The sequence below is a fragment of the Pseudophryne corroboree genome, chromosome 12 (genome assembly GCF_028390025.1).
Source record: "Pseudophryne corroboree isolate aPseCor3 chromosome 12, aPseCor3.hap2, whole genome shotgun sequence".
NCBI classification, from domain to species: Eukaryota; Metazoa; Chordata; class Amphibia; order Anura; family Myobatrachidae; genus Pseudophryne; species Pseudophryne corroboree.
This window is the reverse complement of record NC_086455.1, coordinates 117,961,320-117,983,297: the sequence shown is the minus strand read 5'-3', so window position 1 is coordinate 117,983,297 and position 21,978 is coordinate 117,961,320. Positions and strand designations below refer to the sequence as shown.

Sequence of the window (21,978 nt, the reverse complement as noted above, 5' to 3'; positions counted from 1 at the left end):
TAACAAGTATATATAATTATTTTAAAAATACACAGAGGTTAGAGCCTATTTCAGAAAATAAAAAGATAAAAACAGTTCAGGGTTCACCTACTGTATGTATGAGCAAAGTCCTGGGGTTAAGGTCTCCCCTGATAAGAGTTGGGCATTTGAGTCCCACTAAGGTAATTGAACCAGTCTTTGCTTAGTTAATATATCCATATCGCCCAGAAATGGACGTCTCCTGTTCACAGGGCACGGAAGGAGAGAGACACAACATCTGAGAATTAACTACTTCCCTGGTACCAGGTGTAATCATCTTACCCTTTTCTTAGAATAATGCTTACTGCCCAGCAAATGTAGATGACACCTTGGGCACTGTAAAATATGAAATAATTACAGGATCTCATCTCCTCCTTTCTGCTCTGGCATACTGAGGACACAGGCTCAGAATTCAGATCACCTACAAGCGTGAATTTCTATATCCCATTTATCCCAAAGCGTGGCGAGCAGACACGTTGCACTCGCAGCCGGGATCCTGGCTGTTGGGTTCCCGGTGTCGATCTCCTGACCACCGGGATCTCATACTGATCCCCCTATAGCATACACATACAAGTCGTTTAGTTAGATGATACAATTTTTAAACATATATACAGGAGAACATAACACATACTGGGGGTAATTCAGACCTGATTGCTGCTGTGCATTTTCGCGATCAGATCGGAACTGCGCATGCATATGCACCGGATAACTGCACTGGGCATTGGTGCCTAGCGATGGGTTGGAGTGAAAATTTTGATGGGCGTTCGCAAGGTGATTGACAGAAGAGGCCGTTTGTGGGTGGCAACTGACCGTTTTACAGGAGTGTCCGGAAAAACACAGGCGGGATCAGCTGTTTTCAGGGAGGATACAAAAAAAAACAATAAAAGCAGTGCTGATAGATGGATAGATGGATTGTCTGTTAATACAAACATTTAATATAGAGGTTTAAAAGTTAATTCATATAAAATGCATAAAATTCCAAAATAATTCATATGGAATACACTTTAGACATGTACAAACTTCAAGTCACCAAATATGTTATGCATACCACATCTCGCCTGGTCCTATTGTTCACACAGGACCCTGCAAGTGGCCGATGATAAATTTCTTAGGACTGACTGCGCAGTCGCAGGAACGGTATTTCTCACTTCCACCGCTAGAGGAATAACTGTCCCAATAATGTGCAGTTTAAAATAGGGAGTCCTCACCAGAGTTACGGTGCTTGTATTACGAGTCCGATCCTTTAGGTCAGAAAACAGTCCAACGGAAACTGAATGTGGGTCCAGTGATGGTTCAGGCGATGATCAGTCCTTTCAGTCGATTGGGTGACAAGGGGGTTCACACCGGTGAGATTTACCGTTCCTGCGGCTGCGCCGTTAGGCTGGAGAATTCCAAGAAGGTCTCATTCCGGTGTTAAAGGTAAATAGCTTACTTAGTATTCCACAGAATAAGTGCGTATTTTATATCCACAATATACAAATTAGGGGACACGTTCAAAGGCAGTGCATTAGATCTGCTTGAGGTGCGCCACATTTAAAACATAGGTGGGAGGTGGAGAGACCAGTCAAAGCCGTCTGTTCTGTGGAGTAGGTTAAGAAACATTTCCGTATACTTTGTAGAAAATAATGACTGGCACAACCTCAAATGAGCTTTAAATAGGCCCTTTTGCTGTAAAACTGTGATCTGTGAGGACAAGACTGTAATACCCTTTTGGGATTTAGGGGGTCATTCTGAGTTGATCGCTCCTAGCTACTTTTAGCAGCCGTGCAAACGCATAGTCGCCGCCCACGAGGGAGTGTATTTTCACTTTGCAGGAGTGCGAACGCCTAGCCGAGCGGCTGCAAACACATTTTGTGCAAAACAAGACCAGCCCTGTAGTTACTTATTCTGTGCGATGATTGCTGCGACGAGTGACACGGTAATGACGTCAGATACCTGCCCAGCAAACGGTCGGCCACGCCTGCTTTTTTCCAAACACTCCCAGAAAACGGTCAGTTAACACCCATAAACACCCTCTTCCTGTCAATCTCCTTGCGATCGGCTGTGCGACTGAATGCGTCACTAGAACCTGTGCAAAACTACGATGCTCTTTGTACCCGTACGTCGGGGGTGCGCATTGCGGTGCATACGCATGCGCAGATTTGCTGGGTTTTTTAACTGATTGCTACGCAGCGAACAACGGCAGCTAGCGATCAACTCGGAATGACCCCCATAAAGTGGTCCAAGTGAACATGGAGTTGTTTGTAAGCTAATGGGATCACCTCTTTGCTGAGCAGCTCTTGCTGTAGCAGCAAATGAAGCGGCCTTTGCCAAGCATTCTGGAAGAGGTGTCTGAAAACTAAACAGGTATAATGTTGGGCTAAAAGAAATGCCGCTCGGTGTCCAGCTAGTACTGGATATTTCACAGTGTCCTCCTGGAACGTGAGAGGCCGACAGAGCTCTGTCTACAAGGCAGCCCATATTAACCACTATAATCAGTCTCCATGAATTAAAGGTATATTGAGCTCTCCCCTCCTGAAAGTCAGGATTACAAACAAACGGGTGTAACTAGAACTATAGGGGCCCCATCTTGAAAGCAAACTCTTGAACTGGAATCTGAAAACTGGAGTTTACCGCATTTTCCATTTAGTATATCCCGCCCTCGGGGAGAGATAGTGTCAGAGAGAGATACTGTCAGGGAGAGAGAGGGAGAGAGCGAATGTATCAGAGAGAGAGAGAGGGACAGTATCAGGGAAAGACAGTCTCAGAGAGAGAGTGAGAGTGTGTCAGGGAGAGCGAGAAAGAAAGAGAGAGGAGAAAGGGAGGGAGTATCAGGAAGAGAGGTGGGGGGAACAAACAGGAGATACCTGTCCCTCCTGAACACAGCAGAGGTCTCTGATGGGGGAGGGCACTTCACGGAATTAGGCTCCACTCCCTAAATGTCCGCGATCGCGGCACCGGTTACATCCCCTGCATAAGCTGCAGCCTGTGGAGGAGAGGGGTGATATCGGCTGCGGCAGCCGTTATCACAGTGGGCAGGGGTGAGGGGTGGAGCAGCGGGCATTGGAGGCAGCCGCTGTCTGGGTGCAGGGGGAGCAGCGGGCCTGGAAGCAGCTCGGGCCCCATACCCCTGCACCCTCGGTAGTTACGCCACTGGAAACAAGGGAGAGGTACATGGATTGTCGGTAGAGTAGGAATTAAGACTTGGGGTTTATTTTACAAGATTGAGCTTGTTCCAGTGCCTTTTGGGGTTAAGGTTTTTCAGAAAGTCACAGTTTTTTATTTTATTTAGTAAAATATGCCCCATTATAGAGATAGGGCAATTCAATTTGTTGCACCTGCGCAGAGGCCGCCAGGAGAAGAGTGGGAAGGGGTCTCGTGCAGGCTGAGGAGGAGGTGATGAATGGAGCTGCTTTCATGATGTCTGCAGCTGCTGGAAGTTTCCTATCTCCTGTGTTTCACATATGACGGTCTCTCAGTCCCTGTCTTACATATGAGTGTCTCCCGGTCCGATACAGTCATAGAGCAGTGACTGTCCCTCCCCGGTAATTCTCCCCCGACAGTGTCCAGGGGCAGAGTACCCACCTTTCGGGCCAGTCGTATCAGGCACAGGGTTTGCAGGGACCTCTACCCATCTCCCCCCAGCCGCCCCCGCACTATGCCCGCCCCACTTCTGCTGCCCTGCACCATGCTGCTCAGGGCTCTGGCCAGTAGAGCGGCCGTGTCTGGCGCATGGAGCTCAGTAAGGGGCTTGCTGGGCCGGGTCCCTCCTCACCATCCTGCTCCAGTGGCTCTGGGACTGGCTGACATCCGAAGAGTTCCGGCAATCCGTGCTGAGCTGCGTGCTGTGCCTGATACGCCTGGCCCGAAAGGTGGGTCCTCTACTCCGGGACACTGCCAGGGGGATTACCAGGGATGTCAGCCAGTCCCAGAGCCGCTGGAGCAGGATGAAGAGGCGAGACCCGGCCCAGCGAGCCCCTTCCTGAGCTGCCGAAGCCGGACATGGCCGCTCTACTGCCCAGAGCCTGAAGCAGCACAGTGCGGAGCAGGAGGAGGCGGCGGGGGGGAGACGGGTAGCGGTCCCTGCAATACAGTCCCGACAGTTACATCTGTATATAATATGCCGCTCTATGTAATAATACACTGACACTTAGACACTGTGCTGTATATATTATACTGCTCTATGTAATAATACACTGACCCTTATACACTGTACTGTATATATTATACTGCTTTATGTAATAATACACTGACACTTATACACTGTACTGTATTTTATACTACTTTATGTAATAATACACTGACACTTATACACTGTACTGTATATATTATACTACTCTATGTAATAATACACTGACACTTATACACTGTACTGTATATATTATACTGCTTTATGTAATAATACACTGACACTTATACACTGTACTGTATTTTATACTACTTTATGTAATAATACACTGACACTTATACACTGTACTGTATATATTATACTACTCTATGTAATAATACACTGACACTTATACACTGTACTGTATATATTATACTGCTCTATGTAATAATTCACTGACACTTATACACTGTACTGTATATATTATACTACTCTATGTAATAATACACTGACACTTATACACTGTACTGTATATATTATACTACTCTATGTAATAATACACTGACACTTATACACTGTACTGTATATATTATACTGCTCTATGTAATAATACACTGACACTTGGACACTGTACTGTATATATTATACTACTCTATGTAATAATACACTGACACTTATACACTGTACTGTATATATTATACTACTTTATGTAATAATACACTGACACTTATACACTGTACTGTATATATTATACTACTCTATGTAATAATACACTGACACTTATACACTGTACTGTATATATTATACTACTCTATGTAATAATACACTGACACTTATACACTGTACTGTATATATTATACTACTTTATGTAATAATACACTGACACTTATACACTGTACTGTATATATTATACTACTCTATGTAATAATACACTGACACTTATACACTGTACTGTATATATTATACTGCTCTATTTAATAATACACTGACACTTATACACTGTACTGTATATATTATACTGCTCTATGTAATAATACACTGACCCTTATACACTGTACTGTATATATTATACTGCTCTATGTAATAATACACAAACACTTATACACTGTACTGTATATATTATACTGCTTTATGTAATAATACACTGACACTTATATACACTGTGCTGTATATATTATACTGCTTTATGTAATAATACACTGACACTTATACACTGTACTGTATATATTATACTGCTCTATGTAATAATACACAGACACTTATACACTGTACTGTATATATTATACTGCTCTATGTAATAATACACTGACACTTATACACTGTACTGTATATATTATACTGCTCTATGTAATAATACACTGACACTTATACACTGTACTGTATATATTATACTGCTCTATGTAATAATACACTGACCCTTATACACTGTACTGTATATATTATACTGCTCTATTTAATAATACACAGACACTTATACACTGTACTGTATATATTATACTGCTTTATGTAATAATACACTGACACTTATACACTGCGCTGTATATATTATACTGCTTTATGTAATAATACACTGACACTTATACACTGTACTGTATATATTATACTGCTCTGTGTAATACACTGACACTTATACACTGTACTGTATATATTATACTGCTCTATGTAATAATACACTGACACTTGTACACTGTACTGTATATATTATACTGCTCTATGTACACTATACTGTATATATTATACTGCTCTATGTAATAATACAATGACACATACACTGTACTGTATATATTATACTGCTCTATGCAGTGGTGGAAGTGGGCCGGTATGCGGCGGTATGGCATACTGGCACTTCTTCCACTGACCCGAAAGTCTTTTTTTTTTTTTATTAAAGAGTGTGCAACAGCAGGCAAGGGAAGTGGCCAGTCTGCTGCACTAAGGATGCTGCTCCCGTCCCTGCCCGGCGCTCACGGCGACTAGGCGGCTATATAAAGCGCCTGACCTGTGACGCTCTAGTCTCACAGCTGCCTGCCACTGACCACACATGGTGGTGGTCAGAGGGACCTCACCGTTGCCGCACTGAAGGCCTCCTTCTCACCGCCGCTGCCCATGGGCTCCTCCACTGCCGCCGACCACACTCCTTTCCGCACCTCCCCTGCTTCCCTGTTGTCACTCTCCCTGTCCCTGCTGTCACTCTCTCTCCCTGTCCCTGAATTGTGGATCATACTGTGTGGCATATTGTGAATTTTGGCTCATTCTGCATGCTATAATGTGAATTTTGGCTCATACCGTGTGCTATAATGTGAATTTCAGCAATTACCGTGTGCTATAATGTAAATTTCGGCTAATACCGTGTGCTATAATGTGAATTTCGGCTCATACAGTGTGCTGTAATGTGAATTTTAGCTCATACCGTGTGCTATAATGTGAATTTTGGCTCATACTGTGTGGTATAAGGTGAAAGGGGAACCATTACTAGTAGTATAAGGGTTCCTACTACACTGAAGGACACGCCCACTTTTGATTGGCCATGCCCCCTTTTCCAGACCGGCGCGCGCATAATTGCAATCTTCACTTTTCCATGCCCCCACTTCAAACTTTGCACTTCAACCACTGGCTCTATGTAATAATACATTGACACTTATACCCTCTCATCTATATATTATACTGCTCTATGTAATAATACATGATTGACACATATACACTCTACTATATATATTATACTGCTCTATGTAATAATACACTGACACTTATACACTCTCATATATATATATATTATACTGCTCTATGTAATAATACACTCACACTTATACACTGTACTATATATATTGTACTGCTCTATGTAATGATACACTGACACTTATATACTCTCCTCTATATTATATTAAGGCTGAATCAAACAAACGGAATTCTCCCATAGGGAACTTCTGGGAGATGGGGGCATGGTGTTTGAGAGGCTACACCTCAAAAGTGTTTAGATATACCAAACTGAAATTTTGGTTGAGTGCGTAGAATCGTCACCCGGTGCTGCCCGCGGGTGCAGCCACAGTCACCCTGCAGGCGCCTGCCGCCCACCCGCACCCCGAATCCCGCTCCCCAGCTGCAGCAGGCCCTGTGGGCTGTGTGGGCGCCCGCTGCAGCCGGCGCTACTGTCAGACACTAGAGGTCATAATTGACCTCTAGTGTCTGTGCGGCGCTGCTAAGGAAGAGATGTCATGATGTCTCTCCCATAGAGAGGAGCGGGCAGAAACGGAGGGCAGCGCAGCAGCGGTCGGGAAGCAGGAGCGTTGTTGGTAAGTATTGTGTTTTTGTGTGTGTGTTTGTAAGCGCCACTACTGGGGGCACAGCTACAGGGGGCACAACTATTGGGGGCAAATCTACTGGGGGGACAACTACAGGGGCACAACTGCTGGGGGCAAATTTACTGGGCACAGCTACTGGGGGGGGGGCAACTACAGGAGGCACATCTACTGGGGGCAAATCTACTGGGGGCACAACTGCTGGGAGCACAGCTACTGGGGACACAACTGCTGGGAGCACAACTACTGTGGGCACAACTACTGGGGGGCAAATCTACTGGGGGCATAGCTACTGGGGCAAATCTACTGGGGACACAGCTACAGGGGGCACAACTACTGGGTGCACGGCTACAGGGGGGCACAACTACTGGGAGCATATCTGTGGCCACGCCCCTTCCCTATGAAGCCACAGCCCTATTTTTGGCACACGCCTTCGGCACGCACCAACACTCCAACAGGTAATTACCTGGTAATTACCTGTTGGGGGGTTGCCAAAGGAACTTTTGCCCTGGGCGCCACATGTCTACAACCGGCCCTGATAATAAGTTACCCAGTTGGCCACACAATCGCCATAAATCATAAGTATTAAAATTGTATTTCTGGTTTTCTCATAAAATTCTGCAATTTTTCTATTTTATGTATTTTGTGAGACAGTGGGATACATTTACAGAGATAGGAGTTCTATTTAAGATGTGATGTTGCCCATAGCAACCAATCAGATTCTTCTTCTCATATATCTAGCTCCTTCTAGATATAATACCTGGAATCTGATTGGTTGCTATGGGCAGCATCCCATTTTAAATAGAACTTCCATCTTAGTAAATTTACCCCTGTGGGTCTGATAGTGTAGGTGTGTACACACCCAAACACTGGTCTCAGCTCTTCACCTTCGCAGTGTAGGCTCTTCATCTGGCCCTGCTCCTTCCAATGGACTACACGCTTGTGTTGTTATTGTTAATAGTTGTTTGTGTCTGTATTTGATATTTGCATTACAATTCTTGCTTCTGGTTTCATAACCCTGGCATCCTCTATTCTTACTCCACATTTCCTATGTGTGATGGGCATAACTGGGGTGTAATAGGGCGTCCTCATGTTTGTAGAGTTATGAGGGTGTGTGTATGCATCTAGAGGCGTCACCGGGTGTGGTGACACCTGGAGCGCACTCTGTATTATCACACCCCCGAGCCGCGGGCGCCCGAAAAGGGGTGTGGCCTAATAAAAAAGTGGGCATGGCCTCGCAGTTCTTTTTTTTCTTCGCTCCGGAGGCATGTCCAGCTTCCCCGAAGATGCTGGTTGCCCCCGGAGACTGCTCAGCGTGCAGTGCCGGCTCTTATCTGTGACAGGAGCCGAGTGCTGCAGGGGTTTATCTCACTGCAGCACTCGGCTCCTGTCACTACAGAAGAGCTGGCACTTTGGTGTCACCCCTTCCAAGGGGAACACCCGGGTGCGTCCCGCACCCCTCGCACCCGCCTTCTGACGCCACTGTATGCATTAGCAGTATAATCTACTGCAGTTGCATCCTGATAATGACGGTATTATCTAACAAAGCAAATGGACTTGTACCTGCAGAGATGCATGCAACACTCCATACTGGTGGCAATACTTTATTTCCATGTACCTAATGTGGCAGACGGTATCCGGTCTTTAGGTCGACCACACTTAGGTCGCCATGCATTAGGTTGACATGGTCTATAGGTCGACATGTACTATGTCGACATGGAAAAAGGTCAACATGAGTTTTCCACATCTTTTTCATTTTTTTTAACTTTTTTATACTTTATGATCCTCGTGGACTACAATTGGGAACAGTAACTTGTGCCGAGCGCAGCGGTAATGGACTGAGGCACCTAGCCCGAAGCATGGCGAGCGAAACGGACACGGTGCACTAATTGGGGTTCCCAGTCACTTTACGGAGAAAACTGCACAAAACCCCCTACAAAACCTCATGTTTACCTTTTTCCATGTCGACCTTGTTCATGCCAACTAGAGATGAGCGGGTTCGGTTTCTCTGAATCCGAACCCGCACGAACTTCATGTTTTTTTTTACGGGTCCGAGCGACTCGGATCTTCCCGCCTTGCTCGGTTAACCCGAGCGCGCCCGAACGTCATCATGACGCTGTCGGATTCTCGCGAGACTCGGGTTCTATATAAGGAGCCGCGCGTCGCCGCCATTTTCACACGTGCATTGAGATTGATAGGGAGAGGACGTGGCTGGCGTCCTCTCCATTTAGATTAGGAGAGAGAGAGAGAGATTGACCTGAGGCTGATACTGTAGAAGAGAGTGCAGAGTTTAGTGACTGACCACAGTGACCACCAGCAGTGCAGTTGTTTTATTTAATATATCCGTTCTCTGCCTGAAAAAAACGGTACACACAGTGACTCAGTCACATACCATATCTGTGTGCACTGCTCAGCCCAGTGTGCTGCATGCCTGCATCATCTATGTATATATTATATATCTGACTGTGCTCAGCTCACACAGCTTATAATTGTGGGGGAGACTGGGGAGCACTGCAGTGCCAGTTATAGGTTATAGCAGGAGCCAGGAGTACAAGACAGTCACATACCATATCTGTGTGCACTGCTCAGCCCAGTGTGCTGCATCATCTATGTATATATTATATATCTGACTGTGCTCAGCTCACACAGCTTATAATTGTGGGGGAGACTGGGGAGCACTGCAGTGCCAGTTATAGGTTATAGCAGGAGCCAGGAGTACATATTATATTAAAATTAAACAGTGCACACTTTTGCTGCAGGAGTGCCACTGCCAGTGTGACTGACCAGTGACCTGACCACACTGACCACCAGTACAGTTAGTAGTATACTATATTGTGATTGCCTGAAAAAGTTAAACACTCGTCGTGTGACTTCACTTGTGTGGTGTTTTTTTTTTTATTCTATAAAAAACTCATTCTGCTGACAGACAGTGTCCAGCAGGTCCGTCATTATAGAATATATATACCTGTCCGGCTGCAGTAGTGATATATATATATTTTTTATATCATTATTTATCATCCAGTCGCAGCAGACACAGTACGGTAGTTCACGGCTGTAGCTACCTCTGTGTCGGCACTCGGCAGTCCATCCATAATTGTATACCACCTACCCGTGGTTTTTTTTTCTTTCTTCTTTATACATACATACTACTACATCTCTTTATCAACCAGTCTATATTAGCAGCAGACACAGTACAGTACGGTAGTTCACGGCTGTGGCTACCTCTGTGTCGGCACTCGGCAGTCCGTCCATAATTGTATACCACCTAACCGTGGTTTTTTTTTCTTTCTTCTTTATACATACATACTACGACATCTCTTTATCAACCAGTCTATATTAGCAGCAGACACAGTACAGTACGGTAGTTCACGGCTGTGGCTACCTCTGTGTCGGCACTCGGCAGTCCATCCATAATTGTATACCACCTAACCGTGGTTTTTTTTTCTTTCTTCTTCATACATACATACTACGACATCTCTTTATCAACCAGTCTATATTAGCAGCAGACACAGTACAGTACGGTAGTTCACGGCTGTGGCTACCTCTGTGTCGGCACTCGGCAGTCCGTCCATAATTGTATACCACCTAACCGTGGTTTTTTTTTTCTTTCTTCTTCATACATACATACTACGACATCTCTTTATCAACCAGTCTATATTAGCAGCAGACACAGTACAGTACGGTAGTTCACGGCTGTGGCTACCTCTGTGTCGGCACTCGGCAGTCCGTCCATAATTGTATACCACCTACCCGTGGTTTTTTTTTCTTTCTTCTTTATACATACATACTACTACATCTCTTTATCAACCAGTCTATATTAGCAGCAGACACAGTACAGTACGGTAGTTCACGGCTGTGGCTACCTCTGTGTCGGCACTCGGCAGTCCGTCCATAATTGTATACCACCTACCCGTGGTTTTTTTTTCTTTCTTCTTCATACATACATACTACGACATCTCTTTATCAACCAGTCTATATTAGCAGCAGACACAGTACAGTACGGTAGTTCACGGCTGTGGCTACCTCTGTGTCGGCACTCGGCAGTCCGTCCATAATTGTATACCACCTAACCGTGGTTTTTTTTTCTTTCTTCTTCATACATACATACTACGACATCTCTTTATCAACCAGTCTATATTAGCAGCAGACACAGTACGGTAGTTCACGGCTGTAGCTACCTCTGTGTCGGCACTCGGCAGTCCGTCCATAATTGTATACTAGTATCCATCCATCTCCATTGTTTACCTGAGGTGCCTTTTAGTTGTGCATATTAAAATATGGAGAACAAAAATGTTGAGGTTCCAAAATTAGGGAAAGATCAAGATCCACTTCCACCTCGTGCTGAAGCTGCTGCCACTAGTCATGGCCGAGACGATGAAATGCCAGCAACGTCGTCTGCCAAGGCCGATGCCCAATGTCATAGTACAGAGCATGTCAAATCCAAAACACCAAATATCAGTAAAAAAAGGACTCCAAAACCTAAAATAAAATTGTCGGAGGAGAAGCGTAAACTTGCCAATATGCCATTTACCACACGGAGTGGCAAGGAACGGCTGAGGCCCTGGCCTATGTTCATGGCTAGTGGTTCAGCTTCACATGAGGATGGAGGCACTCAGCCTCTCGCTAGAAAAATGAAAAGACTCAAGCTGGCAAAAGCAGTAGCACCGCAAAGAACTGTGCGTTCTTCGAAATCCCAAATCCACAAGGAGAGTCCAATTGTGTCGGTTGCGATGCCTGACCTTCCCAACACTGGACGTGAAGAGCATGCGCCTTCCACCATTTGCACGCCCCCTGCAAGTGCTGGAAGGAGCACCCGCAGTCCAGTTCCTGATAGTCAGATTGAAGATGTCAGTGTTGAAGTACACCAGGATGAGGAGGATATGGGTGTTGCTGGCGCTGGGGAGGAAATTGACCAGGAGGATTCTGATGGTGAGGTGGTTTGTTTAAGTCAGGCACCCGGGGAGACACCTGTTGTCCGTGGGAGGAATATGGCCGTTGACATGCCTGGTGAAAATACCAAAAAAATCAGCTCTTCGGTGTGGAACTATTTCAACAGAAATGCGGACAACAGGTGTCAAGCCGTGTGTTCCCTTTGTCAAGCTGTAATAAGTAGGGGTAAGGACGTTAACCACCTCGGAACATCCTCCCTTATACGTCACCTGCAGCGCATTCATAATAAGTCAGTGACAAGTTCAAAAACTTTGGGTGACAGCGGAAGCAGTCCACTGACCAGTAAATCCCTTCCTCTTGTAACCAAGCTCACGCAAACCACCCCACCAACTCCCTCAGTGTCAATTTCCTCCTTCCCCAGGAATGCCAATAGTCCTGCAGGCAATGTCACTGGCAATTCTGACGAGTCCTCTCCTGCCTGGGATTCCTCCGATGCATCCTTGCGTGTAACGCCTACTGCTGCTGGCGCTGCTGTTGTTGCTGCTGGGAGTCGATGGTCATCCCAGAGGGGAAGTCGTAAGACCACTTTTACTACTTCCACCAAGCAATTGACTGTCCAACAGTCCTTTGCGAGGAAGATGAAATATCACAGCAGTCATCCTACTGCAAAGCGGATAACTGAGGCCTTGGCATCCTGGGTGGTGAGAACCGTGGTTCCGGTATCCATCATTACTGCAGAGCCAACTAGAGACTTGTTGGAGGTACTGTGTCCCCGGTACCAAATACCATCTAGGTTCCATTTCTCTAGGCAGGCGATACCGAAAATTTACACAGACCTCAGAAAAAGAGTCACCAGTGTCCTAAAAAATGCAGCTGTACCCAATGTCCACTTAACCACGGACATGTGGACAAGTGGAGCAGGGCAGGGTCAGGACTATATGACTGTGACAGCCCACTGGGTAGATGTATGGACTCCCGCCGCAAGAACAGCAGCGGCGGCACCAGTAGCAGCATCTCGCAAACGCCAACTCTTTCCTAGGCAGGCTACGCTTTGTATCACCGCTTTCCAGAATACGCACACAGCTGAAAACCTCTTACGGCAACTGAGGAAGATCATCGCGGAATGGCTTACCCCAATTGGACTCTCTTGTGGATTTGTGGCATCGGACAACGCCAGCAATATTGTGTGTGCATTAAATATGGGCAAATTCCAGCACGTCCCATGTTTTGCACATACCTTGAATTTGGTGGTGCAGAATTTTTTAAAAAACGACAGGGGCGTGCAAGAGATGCTGTCGGTGGCCAGAAAAATTGCGGGACACTTTCGGCGTACAGGCACCACGTACAGAAGACTGGAGCACCACCAAAAACTACTGAACCTGCCCTGCCATCATCTGAAGCAAGAAGTGGTAACGAGGTGGAATTCAACCCTCTATATGCTTCAGAGGTTGGAGGAGCAGCAAAAGGCCATTCAAGCCTATACAATTGAGCACGATATAGGAGGTGGAATGCACCTGTCTCAAGCGCAGTGGAGAATGATTTCAACGTTGTGCAAGGTTCTGATGCCCTTTGAACTTGCCACACGTGAAGTCAGTTCAGACACTGCCAGCCTGAGTCAGGTCATTCCCCTCATCAGGCTTTTGCAGAAGAAGCTGGAGACATTGAAGGAGGAGCTAACACGGAGCGATTCCGCTAGGCATGTGGGACTTGTGGATGGAGCCCTTAATTCGCTTAACAAGGATTCACGGGTGGTCAATCTGTTGAAATCAGAGCACTACATTTTGGCCACCGTGCTCGATCCTAGATTTAAAGCCTACCTTGGATCTCTCTTTCCGGCAGACACAAGTCTGCTGGGGTTGAAAGACCTGCTGGTGAGAAAATTGTCAAGTCAAGCGGAACGCGACCTGTCAACATCTCCTCCTTCACATTCTCCCGCAACTGGGGGTGCGAGGAAAAGGCTCAGAATTCCGAGCCCACCCGCTGGCGGTGATGCAGGGCAGTCTGGAGCGACTGCTGATGCTGACATCTGGTCCGGACTGAAGGACCTGACAACGATTACGGACATGTCGTCTACTGTCACTGCATATGATTCTCTCACCATTGAAAGAATGGTGGAGGATTATATGAGTGACCGCATCCAAGTAGGCACGTCACACAGTCCATACTTATACTGGCAGGAAAAAGAGGCAATTTGGAGGCCATTGCACAAACTGGCTTTATTCTACCTAAGTTGCCCTCCCACAAGTGTGTACTCCGAAAGAGTGTTTAGTGCCGCCGCTCACCTTGTCAGCAATCGGCGTACGAGGTTACATCCAGAAAATGTGGAGAAGATGATGTTCATTAAAATGAATTATAATCAATTCCTCCGCGGAGACATTGACCAGCAGCAATTGCCTCCACAAAGTACACAGGGAGCTGAGATGGTGGATTCCAGTGGGGACGAATTGATAATCTGTGAGGAGGGGGATGTACACGGTGATATATCGGAGGGTGATGATGAGGTGGACATCTTGCCTCTGTAGAGCCAGTTTGTGCAAGGAGAGATTAATTGCTTCTTTTTTGGGGGGGGTCCAAACCAACCCGTCATATCAGTCACAGTCGTGTGGCAGACCCTGTCACTGAAATGATGGGTTGGTTAAAGTGTGCATGTCCTGTTTTGTTTATACAACATAAGGGTGGGTGGGAGGGCCCAAGGACAATTCCATCTTGCACCTCTTTTTTCTTTTATTTTTCTTTGCGTCATGTGCTGTTTGGGGAGGGTTTTTTGGAAGGGACATCCTGCGTGACACTGCAGTGCCACTCCTAAATGGGCCCGGTGTTTGTGTCGGCCACTAGGGTCGCTAATCTTACTCACACAGTCAGCTACCTCATTGCGCCTCTTTTTTTCTTTGCGTCATGTGCTGATTGGGGAGGGTTTTTTGGAAGGGACATCCTGCGTGACACTGCAGTGCCACTCCTAAATGGGCCCGGTGTTTGTGTCGGCCACTAGGGTCGCTAATCTTACTCACACAGTCAGCTACCTCATTGCGCCTCTTTTTTTCTTTGCGTCATGTGCTGATTGGGGAGGGTTTTTTGGAAAGGACATCCTGCGTGACACTGCAGTGCCACTCCTAAATGGGCCCGGTGTTTGTGTCGGCCACTAGGGTCGCTAATCTTACTCACACAGTCAGCTACCTCATTGCGCCTCTTTTTTTCTTTGCGTCATGTGCTGATTGGGGAGGGTTTTTTGGAAGGGACATCCTGCGTGACACTGCAGTGCCACTCCTAGATGGGCCAGGTGTTTGTGTCGGCCACTAGTGTCGCTTAGCTTAGTCATCCAGCGACCTTGGTGCAAATTTTAGGACTAAAAATAATATTGTGAGGTGTGAGGTATTCAGAATAGACTGAAAATGAGTGGAAATTATGGTTTTTGAGGTTAATAATAATATGGGATCAAAATGACCCCCAAATTCTATGATTTAAGCTGTTTTTTAGTGTTTTTTAAAAAAAACACCCGAATCCAAAACACACCCGAATCCGACAAAAAAAATTCGGTGAGGTTTTGCCAAAACGCGTTCGAACCCAAAACACGGCCGCGGAACCGAACCCAAAACCAGAACACAAAACCCGAAAAATTTCAGGCGCTCATCTCTAATGCCAACCTAATGATATTTCAGGTGTTGACCTAGTCAGTGTCGACCAATAGTGGTCAACCTAATAACTGTTGACATAAGTGTGGTCGACCCTATGATCCACACCCTTAGTAGACTTGGATTTAATTATACATCTTGGCCTTAGACTGTAAAGAAGAGTAATGTTTTCTTCCATTTTGGAACATTATTATTTACTCAAAATTGTTTCATTGTACTAAAGTATGTTTCCATGATAACCAGCACCCTGTCAGCACAGACCTCACCCTGATCCGCTAAGTCACAATCTTTTGTCGCTAGAGATCAGAACTATTAGGTTTATGCACTATTTCTAGAATTAGATTTATAATAAATAATATACTGTATGTCAGCACAAATACAATTTAACTATTGTATAGTAACAAAAAGAAGGAATATTTTCGGTTATATATCAAAGGGTCGACAGTCAGAAGATAGATAATCTCTAGGTCGACACTAAATGGTCAACATTCACAAGATCGACATGGTCAAAAAGTCGGCAGGTTGACACAGAAATGATCTAACTGACATTTTCATGTTTTTTTGGTGTAAAGATTTCCCTTCCAGCATATGGACCCCAATTAGTGCACGGTGTCCCCAGGCATGGCTCGCTTTGTTCGGCACAGGTTACCGTTCTCAATTGTTGTCCATATGGATGGTAAAGTATGTAAAAGTACTAAAAATGAAGAAGAAAAAAAACAACCTCATGTCAAAAATATGCTGTGCCTACTGTTGTCATGTTGACCATTTGAATCTGTCGACCATTTGGTTATGTCAACCATATGCATGCATGTTGACCATTTGGTGTCGACCTACTCACTGGCATATCTATAATGGGTGCAAGGGGCCCCTGGGTCCAGGGGTTCCCACACACTGCACACCCTGCACCTATTTAATTATACTCACCATTCCAAAGTCTCAGCGCTGGCTGCAGAGCTGCAAACATCACTCGGAAAATGGCAGTCACTGCCATTTTCTGGTGATTTGCGCATGCGCAAAAGAGATGTCCCTAGGAATGAGGCGCAGATGCCATGTTCCCTGAGACCTGCACATGCGCAGTAGACTCTGGCTCAGTACCAGAGTCTACTGCACCGCTGGAGAGGAAGGGGCCCAATCAGAGCCTGCACAAGGGCCCCCACAGGATTTCTAAAGGGGAATTACCATAAGCAGTCTACAATATCCCACTCTGTAGAACACTGGAGCAAGTGCGGGAGTCTGGGGAAGCAGAAGAAGAACCCAGTAACAACCATGGACATTAATATAAACATTGGTCTTTCTGTAGCAGGGTACACTGTGTTCAACAGGGAATACATCGGGGTGTAGAGATGGATCTTGGTCCAGAGGCACCAACAGGCCAAAGCTTTAGACTGTCCCAGAATGCATTGCGGGGCCTCCTCTATAACCCCGCCTCCAGGCACTGTGAACTCAGTTTCGAGTTGGTGCCTGCATGAAGCAGGTCACTTAACAGGGGGGCTGCGCTAGGCAGCCCTGGGAAAGCTTTTTAGAAGACTTCAAGGGCTGCAGCACTTCATATGTCAGTGTGACATTCTGTGCTGCGGCTCCATCACCTCCCCAGCGGCGTTGCATACTCCCGCTGGCTCTGTTCCCGGGTACTTGCGGCGGAGGCGCTACGGTTCCTAGGCACACCACCGCAGACTCTCTCCTGGTTTGCTTGGCTGCTACTAAGGGAGGAGGTAAGAGGGTCTCCCAGACGGGACCCGCCATTAAATTGCATTCCGTTCGCTGTTTAAGGAGACGAACCGCGACGCTGGCGTGGACACTGTGACCGAGCAGGGACCCCACTATATCCACCAGGGCATGGGAGCACAGGTTGTAGAATAAAATATCCACTTTAATAAGGCTCCATAGTACCCGGTGGTGAGGACCAGCATAGGGGAAAAGGCGCTTGACCTGTAGCCCTTCCCCCAGCTCCGGACGCCATCTACTGCTGGTGTTCCCGCCCTGGAGCTGCCTCACACTCTCCCTCACTCCCTGACTGAGACGCTGGGCGCCATTTTCTAGAATAGATGCGATTGGTCTCCGGGACTCCAGGGCAAGGTCTCCTTTGTAAACCCGTCTGTACATCAGCGCCATGGTTTTACAAACACTTAAGTATTCCACATATTGATAATAAGACAGCGTTAGTTAAGAACAAGTGTATCTGTGCCAGAATATATATGTGTGTGTGTGTGTGTGTGTGTGTGTGTGTGTGTGTGTGTGTGTGTGTTCATATAATAATGCAATGCAATTTTATTATCATGAAAATAATTATCTGCATTGCAAACGTGACTGTGTGCCTGTATCTGCTATGTGATTTCACTGCGGTGTATTCCAGATATATCTATCACTGTATACTGTACCCTGGGGACTAGGTGCGTCTGGGTCCATATATAGTGCGTCACAGTATTTACCTATTACGTGTATTCTACTGTGTACTCAGTCACATAATACCAGATTTATTCGCAGGTGTTGTGTACTGGGTACTCAGTCACATGCTAACGGATTTATTCGCAGGTATTGTACTCTGTCTGGCTTCATCGTACTAAACCGCTCTCTGTTGCATTTGTGTGTAATTTGTGTATAATGTTTAACATGTAGGGCAGTAAATCTGGGGACGCTCCTGCATTCTGCAGAGCATGCGCAACGGATTTACCTGAGGGGGAAGTTTTGTGTGATGGTCTGTGTGCTATGTCTCATACTTCTCCCAGTCAGTCCGCAGCTCCTGTAATCAATCAGGAGCCAACCTGAGCTGCGTTCTCAAACCTACTAGGTTCTCTAGTTGAATGCTTTATGCTCCCTATGGGTCCACCTGTAACATTACAGTTTCTGATGTCCCAATGGTTACTCCGCTTTGGGCAGGAAGATTTTGCCTCACGGATTGTAGCGTATGACTCATTCCCTGGTCAGGTAAGAGGTGTGGAGGGATGCCTGAAGTCTATTACTCCCGTACGGGTGTTGTACATAGACCACAATTGCATCCTCTTGGGGCTGCAAAATAGATTGATGACTGGATCAGGCATTAGAGGAAGAACTGCCCGAGGATATATCTGACAATGCCAGACATTCCCTGTCTCACTATTCCACCGCCACCTTTTTCTTCACCAGGAGGCGTCCCCTGAGGCGGGTGTATTGGCTGCCAAGGCGTCGAATACGTCTGTCCTGGCTCGCTGTATTCTGTGGTTGAGGTCGTGGATGGTGGACCTGGACTCCAAAAGTCCTTGGGGGTATTCCCCTTTTACTGGGGACATCTTATTTGGGGAAGACCTAATTAAAACTGGGGTCTGAATCGGTGGCTACTATGACTGCCTTTCTCCCAAATGCAGGTACCACTTTTCTCTGCTTTCACCCTTAAGGGAAAGCAAAGGTCAGGCATACCCAAGATTGTCTCGTGCTCCCAACAACCACTAAGCCTAAGGCCTAACGTTCCTGGGCTGCTCGTCAGCCTGCTTCTCATGACAAGCCTGCTGCATGACGGGACAGGCCTCCCCCTGGGGGATCCCAGGGTGGGGGGCCAACTTCTACGATTCATTCAGGTCTGGTTAATGACCACTTCAGATGCATGGGTGCGAGAAGTTACCATAGACGTCCCCCTCGTTGGTTATCCCTTCGGATCCGTTAAAGGCTCAAGCTCTACTGATGGTTGTGCGTTCCCTGCTGGATACAGGAGTGGTAGTGTCAGTACCTCTGTCCCAAAGAGGCAGAGGATACTACTCGACCCTGTTTCTAGTCACAAAACTTGATGGGTCTTTCCGGCTTATTCTCAACCTCAAATCACTAAACAAGTTTGTGAGAGTGTCCAAGTTCCGTCTGGAAACACTGCGCTCAATTGTACTGGCCATGGACCTGGAAACTATATGGTATCCCTGGTTATAAAAGATGCTTAACTGCATATGCCTATTGCCATATCGCAACAGCAATGTCTGCAGATTGCTATTGGCAACCTTCACTATCAATTCCATGCTCTGCCGTTTGGACTGACCACGGCCCCTCGGGTCTTCACCAAAGTTATGGCCGTGATGATGGCTCATCTCCGTCGCCAGGGAGTCAGGTTCCTGCCATATCTGGACGATTTGCTGATTTTGGCAAACTCCCACGATGTCCTCCTCAGTCATCTACAACTGATGGTAAACTTCCTACAAGCCCATGGGTGGCTCATCAACTGGAAGAAGTCCTCGCTGGTCCCTTCTCGGAGCATGGTGCATCTGGGGGCACTACTGGACATACACAGTCGATGGCTGTTTCTGTCTCCAGAGAAGGTCCTGAAACTTCAGGACAGGATTAGATAATTCCTTTCTCGTCCAAGTGTGTCGGTACACTCGGTGATGCAAGTACTAGGCCTCATGGTGTCCTCTTTCGACATTTTTGAGTTCGCTCAATTCCATTCCTGCCATTAATCATTTCCAAGTGGGACGGCCTGCCTCATTGGATCAGGTCTCACGTGATCTCCTTGACTCCGGAGGTTTGCCTGTCACTGACCTGGTTTCTACAGGACCAGCAGTTGAGCAGGGGCCATCCCTTCTGGACCCCCAACTGGGTGCTACTGACTGCAAATGCCAGTCTGAAGGGTTAGGGGTGCGGTGTTGGAGCAACACTCTTTCCAGGGTTGGTGGACCATGGAGGAATCACTCCTCACTATAAACATTCTGAAATTGCGGGCAGTATTCAATACTTTGTCTCTCGCCCTGCCTCTGATACAGAACAGTCCTGTTCAAGTACAGTCAGACCACGCCATCACGGTGGCGTACATAAACCATCAGGGTGACACTCAAAGCTGCATGGCAATGATGGAAGTGTCAAAAATTCTTCATTGGGTGGAACGCCTTCTTGTCAGCAATATCGGCAGTGTTCATTCCAAGAGTCCTCAACTGGGAAGGTGATTTCCTCAGTCTTCAGGACGTGCATGCCGGAGAGTGGAGTCTTCATCAGTAAATCTTTCAACTCCTAGTGAAGAAGTGGGGCCTATCAGATGTAGACCTGATTGTGTCTCGATACTATCACAAAATTCCCAGTCTTCGGATCAAGAACCAGGGATCCTCAAGCAGAGTTTGTGGACGCTAAGGCAATTCCATGAAACTTTCGGCTGCCCTATGTGTTCCCTCCAGTGTCACTCCTGCTCAGGGTACTACGGAAGTTCAAACAAGAAGGAGGAATACTACTTCTAGTCGCTCCAGCATGGCCCAGATGGCATTGGTTCTCAGACCTGCAGGGTCTATCGATAGAGCGTCCTCTTCTACTTCCTCAAAGCCCATACCTCCTCGTTCAGGGCCCTTGTTTCTATCCAGAGCTGGCCAGACTGGCTTTGACAGCGTGGCTCTTGAAGCTTTGCTCCTGAGGGCCAAAGGATTATCCGAGGCGGTCATCCAAACTATACTGAAGGCCCGCAAACCAGCATCTGCGTGGATTTATTACAGGGTCTAGAATCTTACTTCACCTGGTGTGCTGCTAAGAATTACGATGCTTACAAATTCAGTACTTCCAGACTTACTTTATTTTGCAACAAGGTTTGGATATAGGACTTTGTCTGGCCTCCCTCAAGGTTCACATATCTGCCTTGTCAGTGTGGTTTCAGAGAAAAATTGCGTCTATACCTGACGTTCATACATTCACTCGGGGTGTACTGCAGATTAAACCTCCCTATGTCCGTCCTGTGGCTCCATGGGATTTGCCTATTGTCCTGAATGCCCTGCAAGAGTCTCCATTTGAACCTTTTGAGTCAGTGGACCTTAAATGGCTCACAGCCAAGGTCCCGTTTCTGCTGGCTATTGCCTCTGCTAGAAGGGTGTCAGACTTTGACGCTTTGTCCTGTCATCCACCCTTTTTGTTATTTCATCATGACCGAGCAGTTCTTAGAACTTGCCCTGGTTGTTTACCTAAGGTGGTGTCATCTTTTCACCTTAATCAAGAGATTGTGGTTCGAGCCTTCATCTCTTCCGAATTGTCCTCCAAAGAACGGTCTTTGGATGTGGTACGGGCTCTCCGTATATATGTGAAGAGGACTGCCTCTATCAGGAGGTCAAATACCCTCTTTGTACTGTTTGGTTTC

The 21,978-nt window shown here is 46.5% G+C and overlaps 1 protein-coding gene and 1 long non-coding RNA gene across 3 annotated transcripts in view; one reads left to right on the top strand and one right to left on the bottom strand.

The window, feature by feature from the left end:
* Positions 1-203: 203 nt before the first annotated feature.
* The window catches only part of LOC134980900 (uncharacterized), a 122,720-nt gene continuing 100,945 nt past the window's right edge, over positions 204-21,978 (bottom strand). Inside the window, exons 2-3 of the long non-coding RNA XR_010190486.1 lie at positions 666-868; positions 204-572 (exon numbers count right to left, since the gene is read on the bottom strand). This is a non-coding gene — a long non-coding RNA (uncharacterized LOC134980900). The remainder of the gene's footprint in view (positions 573-665; positions 869-21,978) is intronic.
* The window catches only part of LOC134980898 (transmembrane protein 151B), a 29,839-nt gene continuing 8,991 nt past the window's right edge, over positions 1,131-21,978 (top strand). Inside the window, exon 1 of one of the 2 annotated variants that reach the window (XM_063947919.1) lies at positions 1,131-1,437. The gene's annotated coding sequence lies outside the window, so the exon portion shown is untranslated. Of the gene's footprint in view, positions 1,438-3,364; positions 3,543-21,978 lie in introns of those variants that run through there. The other variant, XM_063947920.1, reaches the window with a different exon arrangement.